The 20607-nt window shown below is 48.3% G+C and overlaps 2 protein-coding genes and 1 pseudogene across 3 annotated transcripts in view; 2 read left to right on the forward strand and 1 right to left on the reverse strand.

Moving 5' to 3' along the window:
* The window catches only part of LOC136331716 (patr class I histocompatibility antigen, A-126 alpha chain-like), a 276160-nt gene that overhangs the window by 120851 nt on the left and 134702 nt on the right, over positions 1-20607 (forward strand). The gene's annotated exons all lie outside the window — the stretch shown is intronic.
* Positions 1-20607, forward strand: part of LOC136331267 (patr class I histocompatibility antigen, A-126 alpha chain-like) — a 68586-nt gene that overhangs the window by 26185 nt on the left and 21794 nt on the right. The gene's annotated exons all lie outside the window — the stretch shown is intronic.
* LOC136320966 (Y-box-binding protein 1 pseudogene) lies at positions 6857-7507 on the reverse strand (annotated as a pseudogene).

A 20607-nucleotide genomic window follows, 5' to 3' on the forward strand; every position in this document is an offset into this window, starting at 1 on the left:
CATCATCATCTTCAACCTTAAATATTCCAATATTCACCCTTTAAAAATAACAGTTTCCTTCAAATGATATTGTTATCACACTGAAGAAAATAGCTGTAATTCCCCAACATTATAAAGTGTCAAAGTCACACAAGGCCCTCTGTGTCATCCCCCCAGAGCCTCTCACGTGGAGAAGAGGAGCGCTCAGGGCCTTGTGCCGTCTCTGAGTGTCCACCCCTCTCTCTGTCCCCTTGATGTGACACCACAGACACCTGAGAGGTAGGAACTTTCACTTTCTATTTCTCAGTTTTTTAAACTTGGATTTTGAAATGAAATCATCTCATTTCAGCACATCTCACTTGTACGTAACCGTCCACAGTGTGGACACGCACATGGGGCTCTGGGGTTCATAGTACGAGTGTTCTGGATCTTTTGTCTTCTCATCAGAACAGAGGGGTCCTTGTGTCAGGGTCACACCTGGTGCCCCAGAAGTCACACCTCCAACAGCAGGTGTCACACTGAGACCTGCTGTGGGCACAGTCCCCTTCCTCTCAGTTAAGAGTTAACTCTTGCTTATCCTCTAAAACCCTCCTCTCCTGCAACACTCCACCCCACAATCAGGAGGCCAAGAAAGTGTTCAGCCAATGAAAGTATCACTGACCACCCCAAACCTCCTCATCTTCTCCGACAGAGCCCAAGTGAGAGCCCCAGACCCCTGCCCCTCCCACCTCCCTCTCTCACACTCACCACATCTGCCCTGAATCCACTGTGTTTTCTACAAGTGTCTCTGCAAGCCAGGAAACTCCCACATTCCTCTGCCCTCTCTCCCCACAGAAAGGAGAGAGCAAAAAACCTGACTCTTTCTCCCAAAATATTAATATTAATTTTTGCAGTTCTTTGGTACCTTACCACAATATATACAATAGAATACTATGGGGCCATGAAAAAGGAGAAAATATTACCTTTTCAACAACATGGATGGACCTGGAAACTATTATGTTGAGTGAAATAAGCCAGGCAGAGAAAGAAAAATATCATATGACCTCACTCATTTGAGGAATCCAAGAAACAATGTGAACTGAAGAACGGAACTGAGACAGAGGAGGGATCAAGGGACCAGAGGAAAAGAGAAGAGAGGGAAAGGGGATGATAAGATGGATAAACCTGAAGGGAAGGGGGGAGGGAGATTGTTGGGAAGGGGGCAAGGGAGATGTTGAGGGGAATATTGGGGAGGGGGAGATGCATTCTGGGTGACACTAGAATCTATGTAAACACAATAAATTAAATGAAAATATAAAAAAGAAGAAAAAAAATAAAATGGTTTCATTCCTACATTTTTACTTATTTATTTTTAAGTGATTTTAATTTATTGTGTTTACATAGATTCTAGTGTTGCCCCAAATGCCCTCATCTTTCCCTCAACATCTCCCTCATCATCCTCTTCATAGCGCCCTCCCCTTCCCTTCAGGTTTATCCCATCCTATCATCCCATTTCCCTCTGTCCTCTTTTCCTTTGATTGCTCCTCTGTCTCAATTCCGTTCTTCAGTTCACATTGTTCATTGGATTCCTCAAATGAGTGAAGTCATATGATATTTTTCTTTTTCTGCCTGGCTTATTTCACTCAACATAATATTTTCCATGTCCATCCATGTTGTCGCAAAAGATAAGATTTTCTTCTTTTTCACAGCCTCATAGTATTCCATTGTATATATGTACCACTGCTTTTTAATCCACTTGTCCACTAATTGGAACTTGTAAAGCGTGCTCATTTAAATATAAATAAAATGGGATGTGGATCCTAAAGACTTGCTAATTTGGTTAAGCTGATGCATCCGCTATTGCTAAGCAACATTGGTTGTTAGGTTTTTTATTTCTCTCTTGACTACAAAACTGTAAAAATTTTTTTTTTTACAATGAGAAGATAACGAAAGTCATACTGAATTTTTTCAGCCTTAATGTGCTCTCTAAATTGCCTGTTAATTAATATGTAGAAATTTTTTGAAGAATACGAACAGTTACTTAGAAAAGCATTTATTGGTCTTGGCCGGTTGGCTCAGCGGTAGAGCGTCGGCCTGGCGTGTGGGGGACCCAGGTTTGATTCCCGGCCAGGGCACATAGGAGAAGTGCCCATTTGCTTCTCCACCCCCCCTTCCTCTCTGTCTCTCTCTTCCCCTCCCGCAGCCAAGGCTCCATTGGAGCAAAGATGGCCCGGGCGCTGGGGATGGCTCCTTGGCCTCTGCCCCAGGCGCTAGAGTGGCTCTGGTTGCTGCAGAGCGACACCCCTGAGGGGCAGAGCATCACCCCCTGGTGGGCAGAGCATCGCCCCCTGGTGGGCAGAGCGTCGCCCCTGGTGAGTGTGCCAGGTGGATCCCGGTCGGGAGCATGCGGGAGTCTGTCTGACTGTCTCTCCCCGTTTCCAGCTTCAGAAAAAAAAAATACAAAAAAGAAAAAACACAACTCTAAAAAATAAAAAAAATTAAAAAAAAGGAAAGCATTTACTATATTTTGTCAGGTTTTTAGAATGAACATAAGGACAAGTATTTCCTTACAAACCTTAGGGTCAAGGCATTATAAAGTGTGCCCAACAAATGCTTAAAGGTAATTTATAAAAGATAAAAAGTGAGGAGTCATACCCTGGAACTCCTGCACATCTTTATCATGCTTTTTACTTTAAAAACTGTTTGAATGCTGATGTACTGGGCCATTCAGCAGCTGAGAGACTCTGGAATCCTACAGGGAGAGGCTTCCCTGAAGTGCGATGGAGGGACCCGCTCACAGGAATCTGGCAAGGACCAGACCCTGTTCTCCTATGGGGCGCAGTTTGGTTGCTCTACTTCTCACCCACCATGAAAGCTGAAATGCCCACTACTGGGTGGGAGGGACCAGGTTGACCAGCACTGCAAAAGTGGGCAGTTTTTTATAAAAAGGTTTGCCATCACGGACATAGAGAGTATTAATAAAGAAATAGAAATTTCGAAAAGGAGTCAAGAATTCATGGAGCAGAAAAGTACAATAAGCAAAATGAGAAGTTTACCATAGGGTTTCAATGCCACATTTGAACATGCAGAAAAAATAATCTGTATGTTTGAAGGTAAGCTCATTGAAAAATTACACAGTGTGAGGAGCACAAAGAAAAAAGAATAAATGAAAATGACAGAGCCTGAGAAACCTGTGACCTATCAACAAATATACCAACATACATATCATGGTAATCCCCAAAGGAGAAGAAAGAGAGAGAAAGCATTAGAAAAAGTATGCAAAGAATAATAGCTAAAACCCTCCAAACCTAATGAAACTGATGAATCTACATATCAAATAATAAGCTCAAGGAACTCCAAGCAAAATTACATCAAAAAAACCCCACAGTGACATATACTCTAGTTACATTGTCATTGTCTAAACACGAACAATCTTGAAAGCAGCAAAAGAGAAGTAGTCACATATAAGGGGGTCTCAATAAGATTAACAGCCAATTTCCCTGAAGAAACAATGGATTCTAAAATGCAGTGGAATGACAAATTAAAGTCTGACATAACTCAACTGAAAAGTCTATCACCGGCAAAAGTCTATCACCTTCAGAAATAACGGAGAGAATTCCAGTGAAAAACACACAGTAAATAAATGCTATATGCACCCCCTCCCACAACCACATGAAAATGACCACTAAACCACAGAAAAACCATCATTGAGAAACCTGAAGTCAAATAGAACAGAAATTCTGTAAGAAAATGAAAAAGGAGTCCTATCAAGACTGGTTGGAAGAAACACAAATGGGCTGGCTCCACACCACATGAGAATTTTGAGAATTGAGATGGTAAGTCAGTTAGAAAGGTCCCCACTAATGAGTGAGGGGGTCTCAGCCCCCCCATCAGCCTTCCTGGGCCAGTGTTCCAGAGCCAGGAAGAGAAGTTCCCATAACTCCTGGTTGTGAGAACCATCAAGGATTGTGGCTGACTGAGACAGAGGCTGCTGGAGTCCCAGGTGTTCCTCTTATTTGCTAATAGACCCACTATGAGCCCAACTCTGGAGAAACAGCTCAAACGGCCCAGACTACAAAGGAGGAACTTAATTGTTTGGCTTCAGAGCAAGGGTTAGAGGGTAGCTTTACCCCAGACAGAAGTGCTGGCAGGAGTCATTGTTTCTTCTCTGAGTCCCAACCTTGCAGGCACATATGGGAACCATAGCTGAGTGTCCATCAACCTGGCTAACACAGTAACTAAAATAAGGATTACATTCAATGGAGTCAACAGCAGATTAGACAAAGCAGAGAATTAAATCAACAATTTGGAATACAAGTTAGCAAAAATGACCCAATCAGAACAGCAAAAAGAATTTTGAAAAATGATAGTTTAAGGGACCTTTGGGACATCATCAAGCATAACAACATCAACATCACTGGTGTACTAAGAGGGAAGATATAGACAGAGAGACAGACAGACAGAGAAAGGGAGAGAGATAGCAAAGGGTTGAAAAGCCTATTTGAAGAAATAATGACTGAAAACATTTTTAACTTAGTGATGGAAATAGACATACAATCCAGGAAGCCCAGAGAGTCCCAAAGAAGATAAACCCAGAGAGGTCCACACAAACACGTCATAATTAAAATGCCAAAAGTTAAAGACAAAGAGAGAATCTTAAAAGCAGCAAGAGAAAGACAGTTATCTACAAGAAAACTCCCATAAGATTATCAGCTGGTTTTGCAACAATAACGTTGCAGACCAGAAAGGCTTGGCATGAAATAGTCAAAGTCATGCAAGCAAGGACCAACAGCCAAGACTACCTGACCCAGCAAAGCTATCATTAGACTCAAGTGACAGATAAAGAGCTTCCCCCAAAAGAAAAACCTTAAAGAAAAAGCTAATGGATTTTATAAGCACCAAACTGTTTTACAAGAAATGTTAAAGGGAGTTCTTTAAGAAAACGCAGGAAAAAATATATATACGTACGAATAATAAAGTGACAATAACAACATACTTATCAATAATTGCTTCAAATGAAAAATTAAATGCTCCAATGGAAGAAAAATTGGTAGCTGAATGGATAAGAAAAAAAGACCTATATATATGCTGTCTACCAGAGTCGCTTCAGATCAAAAGACACACAGAGACTAAAAAAAAAAGTGATGGAAAAAGATATTTCATGAAAATGGAAATGAAAAGAAAAACATTGGAGTAGGGATCCTCATTTCAAACAAAATAGACTTTAAAACAAAGGCTAAGAACAGGAGACAGAGAAGGACCCAGCAACTCCACCTCTGGGTGTGTATCTGAGGAAACCCAACACACGGATTCAAAAAGACATATCCATCCATGTGTTCATTGCAGCATTATTTAGAATTGCCAGGATATGGAAGTGACCTAGGCAGTGTCCATCAGTAGAGGAATGGATAAAGAAGAAGTGGTGTATATATACGATGGAATATGACCCAGACATAAATATGAATGTAACTTTGCATCTGCAGCAACATGGATGGACCTAGAGCGTATTGTGCTGAGAGAAATATGTCAGACAGAAAGATAATTGTCAGAGGGTTTCACTTATATGTGAAATCTAAACAAACAAAGAAAATACCAACCAAACAAAAGAAATAAACCCATAGATACAGAGGACATTTAGTTTTGGGGGCGGGTGGTAGGGGTCTGGTGAAAAGGTGAAGGGATTAATAAGTGCATATTGGTAGTTACGTAATAGTCACAGGGATTTAAAGTGCAGCATAGAGAATACAGTCAATAATATTGTAATAACTTTGTATGGTGCCAGGTTGATATTAGATTTATCAGGTTCATCACTTTGGAAGTGATATAAATGTCCAATCTCTAGGCAGCACACCTGAAGGTATTATAATATTGTGTGTTAACTGTAACAGAAAAATAAAAGTGTAAGTTTAAGAAAGAAATAAAGGAGTAATGAAGACATTCCCAGGTGAACAGAAGCTGAGGAAGCTCATCTCACCCACCTGTAATGCTGGAAGGATCCCTTTAAGCTGAAACAAAAGGACACTAGGAAATAATCTCAAACTAGATGAAGAAATAAAGAACAGTACATGGAACTGCACAGCTAAACACAGAAGCCAGTACTGTTGCTTTTTACTGGTAGCTATTTTCCCTACATGATTTACAAGACAATACGATGCACAGATGTCCATCAGCTGATGATGAAGGAAATGGTGGTGTAACCATAAGATGGAATATGATTTGAACATTTAAACAATGAAGTACTCATCGATACTACAGCATGGATGAACCTTGAAGACACTGTGATAGTGAAAGAAGCCAGACACAAAAGCTCCGTGTGGTCTGATTCCATTTACATCAAATATCCAGAAGAGGCAAAGGGAGACAGAAAGCAGATCAGTGACTCCGTGGACGGGGGCAGTGGGGATGGGGGTGACTGATTACTGGGTAAGTGACTTCCTTCTTGGGGGACAAAATTCCTTTGAGACTAAATCATGGTGATGGTTGCACAACACTGTCTGTGCACTAAGTGCCATTGAATTGTACACTTTAACTTGAAAAAATCAAGTTGTATATTTTTATGACAGAAAAAAAATGAGTTTCTTAAAAGTCTTAGCTTGACCAGATATGAAACAATTTATAAACTTTTAAAGGTGTGTTGAAAAAAAACAGGCTTTTTATTTTTTCTTTTTTTTTTAAAGCACGTTTATCATGACCAAAAAGAGACGTCTTTAGATAAAAACGACAGAAACCCCTGTGCTGCATAGACGATGCAGGTGGTTCTAGTTATCTGGCGGATGGACACAAAGCCAGCCCTCAGGTCTTCAGCTCCAATCCTCTGCTCCTTTCTTGTTGCTGGGACTCCGTGTCCATGTCTCCTTGCTGCTGACTGACCCGATGAGGCAGAGAAGGTCAGCCCGCATCACTCAGCCCGCCCTGCTCGGCCCCAGAGCAGGGAGCTCTCAGCTGGTGGACGGGCTGCTTCTGTCTCCCTGCCGCCTTGTGGTTTAGGGTTTTCTGGGCGTCTGTGTTGGTCATTGAAGTCGCCCCGGCACCGATGTGGAGGTGGCTGCTGACCTTGGGTCTCCTCTCCTTGATTTTCCTTGTCTTCGGTGTCCCCGGCCTCTCCAGGCTCTGTGGTGAGGGGGGGCCCTGCGGAAACGTGGTTGTAGCCCCGATACCCACTCTGCTCACTGGTCCCCCTGCTCTCCTGCCCCGTGGTTGTCAGCGCCCCGCATCCCCTCTCCCTGCACGGGGACCGAGTACTGGGGTCCACACCCACCGGGTGCCCCATGGGGTAGGTGGGAACCGTCTTCTGCGGGAGGGTCGGTGCTGTTGGGCCTGGCCTTCAGCCCATTCTCTGGTGTCTCATGCTTTTCCCCTGCCCACCATTCTGGTCATTCTGCAGGTGACAGAGTGGAGGACCCCGGCCACGTGGACAGCGTCTGTACTGGGTCCAGTCTGTGGCATGTTTCCTGCCTTGTGCTGGACGCCGGGGGGGGGGGGGGCTGTGCAGTTTCCACATCCTTTGCTCCTTCACCAGCATCGAGCCCCTCAGTCTGTCCATCTCCATCCCGCGGGGACGCTCCCCGGGGTCACTGTCCTTCAGGGCAGTCTGCTGTGCAAATGCATCTTTCTTGGTGGCATTCCTGCTGATGAGACCATATCCATCCCCCTCCAGCAGGTGCACTCATGTGACGTCACCGCTCCCCAATGCTCCCCTCTGTTCAGGGTGGTGCCTGGTGTGGTACCCGCAGGGCTGTGGGAGGCGGGGCTCAGTGGTTGCGGGGTACCTGCCTCTCTGTACATGGTCCCAGTGAGGTGACGGGGCCAGGGCCAGCTGGGCAGCGGCGGCTCCTCCCGGGGTGCAATGGCCACGAGGCCAGCAGTGCTTGGGGGGCTGCTCAGGGCTCCCTGGGGTCTGCCCTCTGCTCCAGCTACTGACCAACTCGATTGTCTTATTAACAAGAGTCCCTGCGGATGGCAGTGATTGGCCTTAATGTGAGCGTGTCCTGCTCACACTGAACGTGTCATTTGGTTTGTGCAGGTGGGCTCAGCGGGGACCAGAGGCGGCTCTAGGAACACTGGGCACCTGCCCCTCGCTGGTGGCTGAGTGACCACCCAGCTGCCCCCACACTGAAGAAAGGCGGGTGCTCTCCCCTCAGCCCTCCTTCAGCTGTGTCCCACGGGTGGGAACACCGTGAGTGAGACCCAGACTGGGATCTCATTGCTCCGCCCACTGTTGTGGAGCCTCCGTCCACGTGGCTCACAGCAGGGCGGGTCCACAGGGGGCTGAGTGTCCTTGACTTCTCCAGGACAACATTCTCTGTGCCCCCAGGACCAGCAGGCAGTAATCTGTGCATTGAGGACATTCTCTAGTGAGCGATGCCGGGCGCGGGCGCCAGGGGGCGACAGAGACCAAGACACGCCCGGGGTCGGAAGGGCCAGTGCATAGAGGGGTTTCACCAGCGCCCTATTTCCTTGCCTGATGTCTAGACCCGCCTGAGAGAGCTTCCTGCAGAGAGAAGGAGTTAGCTCCAGCCCTCCAGGGTCTCAGGGATGCGGGGTTGTCCCGTGCCGTGGGAGATCCACGGGGGGGAGAGGTAGGGGCGTGTTTGTGTGTGTGGGGGGGTGCCTACTCCGGGCCGGGGTGCAAGGCAACCCCAGGTGTTTCGGACCCGAAACCGGAACACACTCCGTGCACACGGGCGTCTATTGTCCCCCTCATGCCCCCACCGCCAGGCGTCCAGCACGGAGAGGCGCGTCCCCACCGGGATGAGACCCTGGAATAAATGTCCATCTGTCAGGACAGACCTGAGCCAGGACGCGCTGTGTGAGGTCACAGCCTAAGTCCAGAACGCGGGGCCCTTTCTAAACGCACTCCCTGTCCGAGGCCTGTGCCCCTCACTGTCCCCGTGCTGGAGTTTTACATCAGGTCCAGAGTCACTGTCCCTGAGCGTCTGCAGCAGGCGGACGGGAGCCTGACCCTGGGTCTGTTCTGCGTGGAGCAAGGTGCCGGCCGCATCTCAGGCTCTGAGCTGGGGCTCCGCTTCCTGCAGCGAGACCTTCCTGCGTCTGCGGAGCAAGGACGGTCAGGACGCCTGGGAGGGGGGCGAGGTGTGTCCATCTCCTGACCACTCCCCTGTCTCACATAAGGGACAGACACGGGACAGCAATGCCCCAGACAGCCGGAGGCCACTGAAATCAGACAGAGTGGAAACAAGACGGCCTTGGGGAGGGGGAGTCCCCAGGGGGACCCTTATCCCAGCTAGACACACGAGGTCCCAGGGACTCGGCTCGTGCAGGGGTCACTCAGTGCTGGACTAGTCTTCACACCGCTCCCGACTGAAGTCCCAGTGACAGGATCCCAGGATGGAGAAGTTTATGTCACTGTTTGAGGTGCCTTTAATGGCTGAATACATCCTCTTTCTTCCTTTCCTTTACGTTCTGTGAGGGTTTTGAGAAACAGGGACTACTCCAGCCTTGTTCTTCCTGAGGGGTGTTTGGCAGAGAGACGAAGCCCCTTCCTTGTGCTGTGACTCCGAGGCTCCTGCTGGGAAGAGCCTCAGGCCTGAGCTGGCTCTCACCCTCAGCCTCTGGGGGGGGAGGGGGAGGGGACAGCAGATGCTGTGCCCTGTGAAGGAGGCCTGGGGACCCCATTCTCATCAGGGGTACCCAATCTCTCACCACGATTTCTCTTTCCTTGGACTTGGAGTTAACAGGAGTCCCCAACTAGACTGTTTCTTGTTCCTCCACAGGCTCCTGGTCTGACCCCAAAACCTTGTGTGTCTGGGAACAAGGGTTTCTCTGCATTTCTTCAGTCCCAGAGGGTGGTTCTGAGACAGACCCAGAGTCCCTGGAGGTTCTTGGTGCCGGGATTCACCTGGAACTAGTTCCGTCGTCGTCCTTCTCTCTATTCCCGCCCACAGTTCTCTCACAGGTCCTCCCTCCCAGCTCCCTTCCCTTTAACTCCAAGGACAAGGAAACTCAGTGTCCTCGTCTGCTTCTCCTAAGACTGTGCACCCAGTCGTCTCCGTGTCGCCTTTTGTTTCTGAGGATTTTGGTAAACGCTGGGACTCAATGAAGAAGCTCACTGTGGTTTATTCATAGACAAGAAGGAAACAGGGGGTCTCCCAGCTACTGGGGAGGGGGCACCTTGGACAGGGCCTCCCGGAACCTGCTGTGTGTCGCTGGGCTGCCCCGTGGGCATGTTCACTGCCTTCACCCAGGGAGCTCGGGGACGGTTGTTCTTGGTCATTCGAGGACGAGCAGACCGTGATTCTGGGCTATCCAACCCGTATTCACACAGCAGTGAGTCAACGTGTAACTTATTAGGAGCATGTTGTTTTCATTACTATTTAGAAATCACATTCAGGTCAGAATTTTAAAAATTAGAAATGTAATATAATAAATGTAAATCCTTTTCTTTTCATACAATAATGAAGAGTCCTGGACCGAAACTAAAAAGCTAAGCCTGGTTTTTGTTGTTCTTTTCTTCTTTTGTATTTTTGTGTTTTTCTAAAGTAAGAAGCAGGGAGGCAGAGAGACAGACTCCTGCGTGTGCCCGACTGGGATCCACCTGGCATGCCCACCAGGGGGGGATACTCTGCCCATCTGGGTTGTTGTTCTGTTGCAACCAGAGCCATTTTAGCACCTGAGGCAGAGGCCATGGAGCCATCCTCAGTGCGCAGGCCAACTTTGCTCCCATGGAACCTTGGCTGCGGGAGGAGAAGAGAGAGATAGAGAGGAAGGAGGGGGGGATGATGGAGAAGCAGATGGGCGCTTCTCCTGTGTGCCCTGGCCAGGAATCGAACCCAGGACTTCCACATGCCGGGCCGACGCTCTACCACTCAGCCAACCGGCCAGGGCCTAAAAAGCTAAGCCTTTTTAATGCATCAACATGTGGAAGAGACAGACTTCTCCTCTAGGTCTGCATCCATCTGGCCGCCCAGCCCCCGTCCTAGGGACACAGGGTGGGACAGGCGTGCCTCTGGTTAGAAAGGCTCACAACCACACACACAGCTCTCCTTCTCACAGGCGGCCCTGCTACTACCATCCACACTGATGGCGGGCGGTGTGTTCTGAGGCAAATTATTGTGAAGGCAAGGAGAGGGGACATTTTGGTCTAACTATTCGTTTGGCATAAAGTATAGAGCAGCTATTTTCAATCAGTGTGACACAGGAACTTAAAAAGATGCAATTGCTGACTATTTTGTCAGGGGCACTGACCTCTATTTTCCTAAACTGTCAAATAAAACAATGACAACAGCCAACACAACAATAGCAATCCATCCAGTGTGAATGAATCAAAATCATACATATTATTTTTTGTCAGATTGGGAAAAATATACTTTTCAATGTACTGCAAAATTTTAGAAATTAGTTTATGTGTGCTATGAGATGAAAATGATTGAAAATTGCTGCGTTAATACTTTCTCAAATGTTGAACTAGCCTTGCACACCTGGGATAGATCCCACGTGGTTGTGATGGACAGTTCTCCATATACACTGTGGGCTTGATGTGCTGATATTTTGTTGAGGATGTTTATGTCTGTGTTGATGAGAGATATCAGTCTGTAGCTTTCCTTAATGTGTGTCTGGTGTTGGTATTAGGACAATGCTGACCTCACAGAATGAAGTGGGAGGTATTTCCCTCCCATCTTCTGAAGGAGATTGTGGAGAATTGGTATAATTTCTCCCCAAAACATTTGGTGGAATTCACCAGTGAACCCATTGGGGTTTGGTGCTTTCTGTTTTAGAATGTTACTCATTAGTGATTCAATATCTTTCTTTTTCTTTCTTTCTTTCTTTTTTGACAGAAACAGAGAGAGAGTCAGAGAGAGGAACAGATAGGGACAGACAGATAGGAAGGAAGAGAGACGAGAAACATCAATTTTTTGCTGTGGCACATTAATTGTTCACTGATTGTTTTCTTATAGGTGCCTTGACTGGGGACTACAGCAGAGTGAGTGACCCTTTGCTCAAGTCAGTGACACTGGACTCAAGCCAGAGACCATGGGGTCATGTCTGTGATTCTATGCTTCAGGCAGCGACATCGGGGTTTTGAACCTGCGTCTTCCGCGCCCCAGTCTGACGCTCTATCCACTATGCCACCGCTTAGTCATGCAGTGATTCAATTTCTTTCATAAGTATGGTTCCATTTGGACTGTCCATTTAATTACACCTTTGCAAATTATTTTTGAGTAATGTTTGATTCACACAGGAGTTGTAAAGGTAGAAAACAGACTCTCATGTGCCCGTTACTCAGCTTCCCTTAATGTTAACATGTAACAGAGCCATGCTGAGACTAAGAAACTCAGTGATTTAACATTGAACACACTGTCAGCTGAGCTACAGACTTTGTTTGAATATCACCACTTTTTCCAATAATGTTCTTTTTCTGTTCCTAGATCAAATCTGGGAACCTGAATGCGTTAAGTTGTTGCGACTCCTTAGTATCCTCTGATCTGATGAATTATATTCCCTGTTTTCATTATCTTGAAAGATTTGAAGAACACCGAGCAGATAATTAGCAGAATGTCTCTCACTGTAGGTTTGTTTGATGTTTGTCATGATTAGGTTGGGATGTGGGTTTGGGAGGAATTCCATAAGGACAAGTGTCTCCTCATCACATCCTGTCAGGGGATGTGTGATATTAACATCACTTTTCCACATGTTTATGTTGATTTCTACAGTTTCTCCTTATACAATACAGTTGATCTTTGAACAACATGGGTAGTAGGGTCACCATTCACTCTGCTCAGTAAAAAAAATCTGTGTATAACTTTTGACTTGCTGAAAATTTAACTACTAATAGACCAGAAGCCTTATACATAACATAGTTTATATGTTATATAGCATTATATACTATAATAGTACAATAAAATAGCTAGAGTAAAGGAAATTTAAAAAAATCATAAGGAGACAAAATACACTTACAACACTGTATGTATTTATTAAAATAACTCCGTGTGTAAGTGGACCGGCACAGCTCAAACCTGAGTTGTTCAATGAGCAGTTGTTGAGTTACAGTTAGTCATTTTTCACTTTCCATGGTCTATATTTTGGAAGCAGATCACCAAGTCCAGCCCACATTGAAGGGGAGGAATTAAGCTCCACCTGCTGGAGGGGAGTCTCTTCATGTGGAACTTGGAAATCTAAGGCAGACTTGCCCCTGCTCCCTCACTGAAGCCTCAGTCACTCACAGGAGCATGCACTCATGGTCCCTGCTTTGTATGTGGGCTACACTCCCTCACCCGTGTCACGTGTGCTCACACTGTCCCCGCTGTGCTCACAGCAGCTCTTTCAGGTTGGCCCCAACGTCCCTTGACATGCTGCACATGTGGGGTACACCCCTTCCCTGGTATTACAGGATGTTCCAGGCTCATCTTGTATTTTTTCTTAGCCCTAAAATCAGCCATTTCTCTAAGGAAGGAGCCCTGGTCCCTTTTACTGTGGAATGGTGTTTAGAGATCAAGATCTGTCCATCACTGCTGTGTCTCTGCCCCCAGGTTCCGTCCCCCTCAGTCCTGAGTCCACAGTCAGCAGCTCCCTGCCCGCAGCCAGGACAGCCTGCTGTTGTCAGGTGGTGAGACTAATGCGCAGCCTCCCACAGTGTGACTGCCCACACCATCCACTGTGGTCACCACAATCTGGGGAATCCTGGACTGAAGAAAGTGACGGCAGAGACAATGTGGACTTCCCACCTCCACTTCCCCATCTTTACTTCCTCCCTCCTCTCCTGGTCTTCCTCCACACAGTGATGACTCTGTCCCCAGCTCCAGGACTTCTAACACCCAGGGCAGGAAGGAGAGACCTTGGGCCCAGTGATCCTGCAGAAGTCTGCCCGTGTGTGCCCACCTCTGTGCCCACTGCGGTTTTATCACCTGCCCCGTGCAGAGTCCTGGGTACGTGCAGAGGGCGATCCAGGAATGTCTTCCATCAGATTTCTGCATGGTCAGTTTCTCAAGTCTGCTCAATTGTCACCTCAGTGGGACCCACGCTGACCACCTTATTTAAAAGTGCCACATCAGGGTTCTGGTCAAGATGGCAGAGCAACTAGACAGTGTGCTGGCCTCCTCCCATGACCACATCAGAATCACAGCTGAATTACAGAACAATCAACCTGGAGAACCATGTGAATTCGCCTGAGCAGGAGTCCTGTAACTGAGGGCATAAAGAAGGAGCCATGTTGAGACAGGATGGAGGGTGGAGACAGGAAGTGGGCTGGCCCCGCACCCACATGTGGGGGTTAAGAATCAGGAGAGAGATCTCAGCTGCAAATGTTCCCCCAGAAGGGTGAGGGGTCCCAGTCCCACATGAGGCTGCCCAGCCCGGAGCATCAGCACTAGGAAGAGGAGCCCCCTCAGCACCTGGCTGTGAGAATCAGGGATTCCATCTGGCTGGGTGAGACAGAGGCGGCTGGAGTCCCAGGCTTTCCTCTTAAAGGGCCAGCACAGACGCCCTTGAGCACTCACCCTAGGCTCCAGAGGAAGGATGGTCGCTCAGGGGGTGCCAGAGACCTGCAGGGAGAGACTGAGTTGTGTGGCTCTAGAATGAGGGCTGAGGGACAGCTGCCACTTTCCTGTGTTGAGTCAACCACCCTCGAGCCAAACAGTAATCTGCATTAGCCTGGTGAACACCACTCGTCCCAGCCTGAGACCCTGCCTCATCCAACTCCTGTGCCACCTGAGTCTCTATTTATTCATGGCTGAGTCTTACAGGCAGCAGGCAGGCGGCAGTAAATTTCAGGGTGTCCTTTTCCTTTTGCTGACCTGTCCCAGGCCTGGTACGAAGGGCAGCTGGCCTCAGTTCTCAGTTTGGCCTCTGCCATGTGCCTCCAGGCCCAGCACAGGGAGTTACCAACCATGGATCATGTTGTCTCTCCTCCCAGGTAGTGTTGGACCTTGGCCTGCACTGCAGCCCCTCCCAAGGGGCCCCCAAACCTACACACTCAGTAACTGGCTTCAGACACAACACAGCACCACCCTATTAGCTCCACAAGCAGAAGAAGCACAGGGCAGTTTCAGCAGACACCAGGCTGCTGTGCTGAGTCTTATTTCATTAGGTCAGCCCCCAAAGAGCACCTCTGTGTGGTGTGGCCTTTGCTCACAGTCAGTCAGCCTAAGAGTCAACCCTACCTCCAGATGTGTTAACACCAATCAAGGCTCAACAACAGGGCGCATGGAACCCCTACAAGGGTCATTCGTGGAACACCCAGCTCAGGGGACCAGGCAACTGCACCACTGGGCCCCCAGGACACCTCCTACATCAGGCCACCCTGCCAAGACTGGGAGTCAGAGTAGATTTATCTAATACATAAAAGCAAAGGCAGAGAGGCAGCTGAGATGAGGAGACAGAGAAACAGGAGCCAAATGAAGGAGCAAAACCAAAGTGCAGAAACAGAACTGAACAGAATGGAGACCAGCGTCCACTAGAGGAGAGTCCACAGCACTGGTGTGAGGGGCTCACGGAGCTCAGTGAGGACTTCAACCAGAAGGAGAAGGAGAGAAGGGACACAGTAACCACTTAGAGAATCCAGTCAAAGTGAAGAACACGTTAGATGGAATCAACAGCAGAACAGATGAAGCAGAAAACTGAATCCGCAATTTGGAAGAGAAAATGTAAGAAAACATCGTCTTTGAACACCAAAAACAAATATATATATACACACACACATCTCCAAAGAATGAGGAGAGTTTAAGGGACTTGTGCGACATCGAGTGTAACAACATCCGCATCATAGGGGAACTGGAAGAAGAGAGAAAACAAGGCATTGAAAACCTGTATTAGGAAATAATGACTGAAAACGTCCCTAACTTGGGGAAGGAAACAGACACAGACGTCCAAGAACGACAGAGATTCCCAAACAGGATGAGCCCAAGGAAGCTGACACCAAGACATGTCACAGTTAAAATGACAAAGGTGAAACACAAAGAATCTTTATTAAAGATTTTCTTTAGAAAATCAAATTTAACGAGGTCACATTGATCAATAAGAGAACATGGGTTTCAGGTAAAATTTTTCCATACTTTTAAACTGTTGATTATGTTGTGTACCCATCACCCAGAGTCAGATCATTTTCCATTACTGAGTATTTGTTCCTCTTTAGTCTCCTCCCTCCACCCACTCCCCACCTCCTTCTTCCCCTGGAAACCACTTCACTTTTCTCTATCTCCATGAGGCTCCATTTTATATCACACCTGTGTGTGAAATCACCCAGTTCTGAGCTTTTTCTGACTTACTTATTTCACTCAGTGTAATATGCTCAGGGTCCAGCCATGTTGTCCTAAATGACAATGTGTCATCATTTCTCATGGCTGAGTGGTGTTCCAGTGTCTATATGGACCACATCTTCTTTATCCAGTCCTCTCTCAAGGGACACTTTGGTTGTTTCCATGTCTTGGCCACTGTGAATATTGCTGTGATGAACATGGCAGTGCGTGTGTCTTTGAGTACCAAGCTTTTTAGTTTCTCTGGGTAGATACCCAGTAGAGGGACTGCTGGGTCATATGATAGTTCAACTCTTAATTTCCTGAGGAAGCACCATCCTTTCCTCCATAGTGGCTGTACCAGTCTACATTCCCACCAGCAGGGAGTGAGGGTTCCTTCTTCTCCACAGCCTCTCCAACACGTGTTGTTACCTGTCTTGTTGACAACAGCCAATCTAACAGGTGTGAGGTGGTATCTCATTGTAGTTTTGATTTGCATTTCTCTCAGATCTAGTGAAGATGAGCATCTTTTCATATATCTGTTGTCCTGACACAGGACGGGTCCCCTCCACGTTCAAGGCCCTGTTCTGTGCTGGGAGCAGAGGGAGACCCCAGGGAGCCCCCGCTGAGCAGCAGAAAGGGGAGCCGGTCTTCTGTCCTCAGCGCTGTGACCACACGGGGGCGCCCCATGCAGCCCCCGGACGCTGACTGCTCACTAGGAGGGTCTGGGCCTCAGTGGGTCAGCAGGGGCTGACCAGAGGCTGGGCTTCCCTGGGGGTGAAGAGGCTTCCGGGCATCCTGGGCTCCGCAGGTGTCAGGGTCAGGGACGGGCAGGGACTGAGGGGGAGCAGCGCTCCGGGGCCCTGCGCTGTCTCCGAGGTGCCCCCCTGCCCACTGCGACCCCGCTCTCCAGCCCCGTGATGAGGACACGACTCCCGGGAAACTGGAAAGAAACGTTTCTTCTGCTCTATGTTTACAGCGCTCCTTCTCCATGTGCAACAGTAACAGCACTTGTGTGAGATTCTCTCAGGAAGGACACACGGAAAACGGTCACGCGCTCATCCCTGGCGGGACCCCTGGGAGCCCGGGGCTGCGCAGGGAGGGACACGTCCCGTTTCAACTCCTGGAAAGTCTGCAGTGACCTCTGCGAAATGTGTTACATTTGCAAGACCCTTTCCAGTCCAGGCCCAGGGGACACAGCGGTGGCCGTGTGAGGGGCCCGGACCCTGGTCCCCAGTGTTCCTCCTGCTCAGGCGCCCAGGGTGCTCACATCTCGGAGCCCGCGCTCTGTCCCCAGGCTGAGGACCTGTCACCAGGCAGCACCTCCCTGACTGTCTCCCCAGGTCCTCCTGGGGGGCCTCCCTGCCCTGCCCTGGGCACCCAGCCTCCCTCTCCCCTCGCTGCTGGGCTTTTGTTCACACCCAGGTCACTAGCACACTTTACACTGTATTTGCTACTGTCTGTCCCTTCCTGAGACTGTAAGCTCTGTGAGGACAGGGACAGGGATGTGATGTCCACAGCTGCATTTCCACTGCCCTGAAATGTCCCATTGTTGTTGTGTGTTCAGTGAATGAATGAGTGAGTGCACTCAGACTGCCACACTCACGGCTGCACACCAACACACCGAGTGTGCACCACACTGATATGCTCACACGGACACACACACATTGACATATACACAGATGCACACATAAAGAAACACACAGACACCTCACACACACTGACACACTCATATACATTGACATGCTCAAAACACACAGACACACTCAAACACACACACACATGGACAAGCACACACACAGCAACACACTCAAACACATGGACATGCTCTCACACATACAAACATGCTGAGACGTACACAGATACATGCTCACACACACTGACATCCTCACACAAATGCTTAAAGCCTAATTTTCATTCCACAGCATGTTGTGAATGTTTCCCATGTCATTATGCATCATTATTTAAAATTCTTTCTCCAAGTTACTGTGATAGAGTATTTCAAACATACCTAAAGTTTGAAAGAACTTCATTTAATCACTTCAATGTTTTGAAACAACTAGACTTAATCACTTTAACATTTTGCTACATTTTATTAATGTAATGTATTTCTATAACTTTTGTTAAAATTATTAAAAATAACCTGCTAATATCATGAACTTCACCCCTAAACATTCCAATATTCATCTCTTAAAAAATAACACATTCCTTTAAATACTATCATTATTACACTGAAAAAATAAAAGGACTGTAATTCCCTAACAGTATGAAGAGTCAAAGTCACACAAGGTCCTCTGTGTCATCCCCCCAGAGCCTGTCACGTGGAGAAGAGGAGCGCTCAGGGCCTCGTGCCATCTCTGAGTGTCCACCCCTCCCGGCCACCCCTCTCTCTGTCCCCTTAATGGTAACACCACAGAAACCTGAGAAGTAGAAACATTTCTTTCACTTCCTATTTCTCAGTTTTTTTAAACTTGAATTTTGAAATGAAATCATCTCTTATTTGGGAACAACATCTCAATGTCCCTAACCGTCCACAGTGTGGACATGCACATGGGGCTCTGGGGCTAGAAACGCATCTCTTCTGGGTCTTCCCTCTTCTCACCAGGACACGAGGTGCTCTTGTATCAGGGTCACACCTGGTGCCCCAGAAGTCACATCTCCAACAGCAGGTGTCACACTGAGACTTGCTGAGGGCACAGTCCCCTCCCTCAGGGTTAGGAGTGAACTCTTAAACATTCTCTAAGACCCTCTTCTCCTCCAACACTCCACCCCACAATCAGGAGGTCAAAGGGGTCCACACACTGGAACTAACACTGACCACCCCAAACCTCCTCATCCCCATTGACAGAGCCCAAGTGAGAGCCCCAGACCCCTGCCCCTCCCACCTCCCTCTCTCACACTCACCACCATCTGCCCTGAATCCACCAGGATGAACCTCACTCTCTCCCTTTCCCTGTCTGTCTCAGTCACCCCTGGTCCCCCAAACATCCTGCACGCTCATCTCCACAGGCTCCGTGCACCCCTACTCTGTCTCCCCTCACACCCCCTCCCCAGCTCCTGAAACCTTCCCACTGTGTCCCCCGGAGGTCTCAGCCCAGGATCAGCCAAATCCACACAGTCCTCCCAGGGTGTTCCTGCTCCTGCAGCTCTGACAGGGACCTGGGTCTCCCTGAGGACACGGCTCCCTCTGAAGTCCTGTCATGGGGGTGTCTCCCCTCCCACAGACCTTGTGCCCTGGGCCTGGAGGTGGGTGGGGTCCTTCTCATCAACTGCTTTGACTTTTCCCCTTTCTCCTCCCTAATATCCCCTAATCCATCATCAGATCAAAGTCCCCACTCCCCTCATTGTAGGTAATCCCTGGGGACCCCCAGGCCATTTCCCCATTACTTTTAGCTCCTGACTCACTGTCACCCTCCCCAGAGTTCTACCTCCTTGACCTCGGTGATTTCAACATAATCAGATGTGGAAGGATGAACAGTGGTCCCCAAAGATGTCATCCCGAATCCTTACTGCCTGTGAACAGGTTTCCTTACATGGCAAACGGACTTGGTGATGTAATGAAGGTTAATGACCTTAGGACAGGGAGACCATCCTGGATCACCTGGCTGGGCCCAATCACGTCACATAAACTAAAAGCAGAGAGGTTTCTCTGGCTGGAGTCAGAGACTCTGCAGGAGAGATGAGGGTGAGGGGAGGCAGAGAGGTTCCACGTGGGGGAAGGATTGTGTGTGCTGTGGGGGCCACGTCCCAGGACTGAAGACATCCTCTGGGAGCTCAGGGTGGCTCCAGCTGACAGCCAGCAAGGAAACAGGGACTCAGTCCCACATCTGCAAGAATCTGAGTTCAGACAACACAGTGAACGAGCTTGGCAGTGGATTCTTCCAGAGCCCCGGTGAGGACATGTCAGATGTGTAACCTGCACAACCGTAGATAATAAAATGATGCTGTTTAAAGCCACTCGGGTGTGGTCACTTTACAGCAGGGACAGAACACACACAGCAGAGGATGCTCAGTCCCTGGCTCCTCACTTCCCTGAGCTCCTCTCCTCCATGACCTTCTGCTCTGCTCTTCCTGGGCCCCCTCCCTTGTCATCCCCTAGACTTGTCATTGCCAATAACCCAGCCCTCCCACAGTCTCCACGCCATGCTTCCCACCTCTGCCCTCCATCTCCCTACTCACCCCGCAGGGCGGCCTAAGCTCTGGAAACACAGGTGCAATTATTTGATCACATGTGTAATGTAATATCAGCAAGCGATTCATCACCAATGTGCCTGTTTTCCATTCCTGAGTCCACCCTGTGCTACAGCAACTCCCACAATGCATTCAGCCCACTGGGATCCCAGGTTATTATCCTACCATCTAGTCACCGTTCCTCACCCATCAATGTCCCCTCTTCCCTCCTCACTCATCTTCAATTCCATGAGACAGCATTTCTATCCTTCCCTTGACCTCCCTTGCCTTG

This window comes from Saccopteryx bilineata, chromosome 1 (genome assembly GCF_036850765.1).
Source record: "Saccopteryx bilineata isolate mSacBil1 chromosome 1, mSacBil1_pri_phased_curated, whole genome shotgun sequence".
Lineage (NCBI taxonomy): Eukaryota > Metazoa > Chordata > Mammalia > Chiroptera > Emballonuridae > Saccopteryx > Saccopteryx bilineata.